Below are 3,376 nucleotides of genomic sequence, written 5' to 3' on the forward strand. Positions count from 1 at the left end.
GAAACTGCCCCGACCTGCCCACGCTTCATGGCATTGCTGAGCAGCACAACCACCTTCCTTTAAGCCTTTTAAGATGGCTTTTTGTGATACCACCTTTGAGGAACCAAGTTTCAGCTGGGAAAGACCGCTCTGGTGATGAGAAGCTGCTGTTCTTTGGCTCAGGTACCTCCTCGGCTCCGTCAGAGATGGAGACCGGGAGGCTCTGCGGTCCCTGCCGGGCACCGATGCCCGCGCTTTGTGCAAGCGCCGGCGAGGGCGAGGGGCAGGGTGCTCCTCTGGGTGCTGTTAGGAGGAGAAAGCCACCATCCCCCCCCCAAATGCCATTTTTCTGCAGGGATGGGAGCAGCGTCGGACCCGGGCACAAGAGGCACACACAAACCTGTGGGCAGGCAGCAGGGACGGGGGCAGCCAGCAAGCAGAAGAGCAGCTACAGCCATTTACCCCACCAAGCACTGCCCTGAGCTACGGGACACTTACTTTCTCCGGCCAGGGATGTGACGATGGCCAGGGCCAGGAGGGTCTTCAGGGCGGACATTTTCAGCAGTGTGCAGCACGGGTCGCGTAGCCTCTGTTTTGTCTTAAGGTCTTACAGCTAATCTGCTTGGGTGATTGGATCACTGGGCTGGGGATAACACACTTACTGCAGCCCCTGGCTAATGCCATCTTAGCAGGGGAGGATGGGACGTGGGTCCCCAAGGGCATGGGACGGTCTGGGGCATGGGAGCAGGGCAAAGCATCGGCCCGGTGCCGGTGGAGGTGGCCGGACCTGCCCACGTTTGCTGGGCTGGGCTCTGCTCCACGTTCTGCCGGCGCCTGCTTTGGGAACCCTCTCCATCTCCGGACACGTTACCTTGGTTGGCTTTCAAAGATCTCTCCCAAGCCCATCTGCTCCATCCAGTGAATAACCCCTTTCTTGCTGTTTGCAGCAGTCAAATTGGGGAATAACCCTCCAAAGTTTCCAACCCACCAGAAGAGAAGTGCAAGAGAACAACTGAAAACCCGTAATGGGGCTGGGAGCCCAGCGGAGTCGACCCTGCGCTCACCTACTCCCCAGCCCTCAGCTGGGCAGGGCGGTCTCCATCCTTCCAGAGGGATTTACCCAAGGCCACGAGAGGTTATCAGGGTCAGTGTGGGGATTAAGCCAAGTCCCGCTGCCTAAAACCTCGCCACTGGCCTCAGCTCTTCCTCCTGGCCGAGCTCACCGCTGGCTGCACCACGGTTTGGCGGAATCTGCCGGGAGCATCGCTGCGGCATGGTAGGAGTCAAGGGGGCATCAAAGTGGCCTCAGGTCTGAATTTCAGAGTTTATGAATGCACGTTTCAGGAACAGATGATAACCACACTTATTTGAAAGCAACCGCATTGTAAAGCACATTAATAAAAACGAGGCAGAATATGGCCCATCCTGGAAGAGAAAGCCAACTTCTCCAAAAACCCTTCACTGACCTTACAAACAACCCAGAAAGTTTTCAAGAGTGATAAACACAATTTTTATTCAGGCAATGAAACATGGAAAAAAAATATATTAGTAATCATTATAATAATCTCATTTGTGTGAGTATAACTCTTACAAATATTTACCTGACATATAAAAGGGAAATTATTGTACATATAAAATTGATGGCGATGGCAGTTACACACATGGTACAAAGCGATCGGGGTAGTAGTCAATGCAGAGAAAGTTCCTGCCTCGGGGCGAGGGGGGGGCACGCTGGAGGGACGGGTGGAAGCGATTTGCAGTCAGGGTGGTTACTCGTTGGCACTTTCGTTGTAGACAAAGATCTGCTGGCAAATGCACACTTGCTAACGGCAACACTAGCGGCTTACGGGCAGGCACCCGCCGCTGTCAGAAAGGAATATTTGAATTCTACCGCAAGAAAAAGACAACAAACACAACCAGGCTGCGACCCCGACGCATGGGTATCCGCAGAGCTTCCCTGCGCTGGTTAACACATCTTGGCTGGAAGGGCGGCGTTCGAACGCCGTTGTCTTCGCAAGACGTGCGAGGGAGTCACCGTGCACCCCTCCTGCCACCGGCTCCCGCTCGGCCCCCGCGCCGTCGGTTAGCGAACGCCGGCGTCGCGCCTCCGCCAGATGCGACAGTCCCGCCCGTTTACAGTTACAAACACACACCTTCTATTATATATAACTATAACCATTATATATATATTTATATATATGTAACTATAACCATATTATAGTTAATAAATCATTCCTTAGGAATCTTCTTTGCCCAGACTGGAAGTGCATGCTGACAGGCACAGGAACGCAACAGCGCTGGGGCAAGAGAGGCAGCGAAAGTGGGACCGGGAGATGCCATGGAGCAGAGACGGGGAAGATACTGCCGGAGCGGATTATTGCCGTGGGAGCCGCTTTCCACAGCCAGCCTGGCCTTCCAGGCGGCTCTTCTTTGCCTGGGAGGGAAGACTGCCGCTTGTACGCAGGCTGGGGGTCTGGGGAAGTGCCGAGTGGTGAAATCAAAACTTCTGCAATTCTCTGCCACCTCTGGGGCCAGAACAACCCCCCCTGAAGAGAGACCGAGCTCAAACATGCTCCGGTCAGACTCTCAGTGAGCCCAACACCCCGAGCCGGGTGCTCTGCTCCTCGGAGCTGATCCCCGCCCCGCCACGAGCAAACCTGGCCCTGGCTGGCCACAGCAAACAGAGAACCCAAATTTCATCCCTTCAGGTAGAGCGGGAAGTAAACATTCACACAGATGGACTGGGGCGTTCATAGCTGGTGTAAAGCCAGCACGCTGCGCAGCGCGGTCCCATGCAGAGGATGAGGATGAGGGCTGCTGTGCCCTGCAGTCCCTTCCCGGGACCTGCCTCCTGCGCTTCGGCTCCATCAGCTTCGTGCTGGGACCTCGAGCGCTGCTCCGGGCACGGCAGCGAACCTACGTGCCAAACCAGAAACTAGCCCCAAATCAAATTTTTATAAGCGCCGAGAGCCTGGGCAAGGCTGCTCTCTGGTGACCTGCTCCCTTCCATTTCTGAAGGGTTGCAAAGAGAAAAACCCAACTCCCTAAGAAATCCCCGGTTCTCAAGGGTTTTAATTGACCTGTACAGACTCTCAGAAGGTCCAAAGGGAAAGCACCTTCTGGGGGTCACTCCCTGCTGTCACCACCACTCTGCCGAAGCCCAGCTAACTGCAGCCAGGAAAGGGTCACTCACATCCAGGCAGGAATGCTGGTTTGGAGTGGGACATGCGAGGAAAAGAAGAAAAGACCAGTGCTATAGTCTGTGAAACCCCAAACATTGATGAAATGCAAGGAAAGGGAGTCATGCTCCAGTGGGCTGGGGCTGGCTTTTTGACTCCCCAAATAGAAATAGTCTTTGTAGATCATCTGACAGAGGCTTTTCTACCAGCCCGTTAGA

Source organism: Accipiter gentilis, chromosome 28, assembly GCF_929443795.1.
Source record: "Accipiter gentilis chromosome 28, bAccGen1.1, whole genome shotgun sequence".
In the NCBI taxonomy this organism is placed as follows: Eukaryota; Metazoa; Chordata; class Aves; order Accipitriformes; family Accipitridae; genus Astur; species Astur gentilis.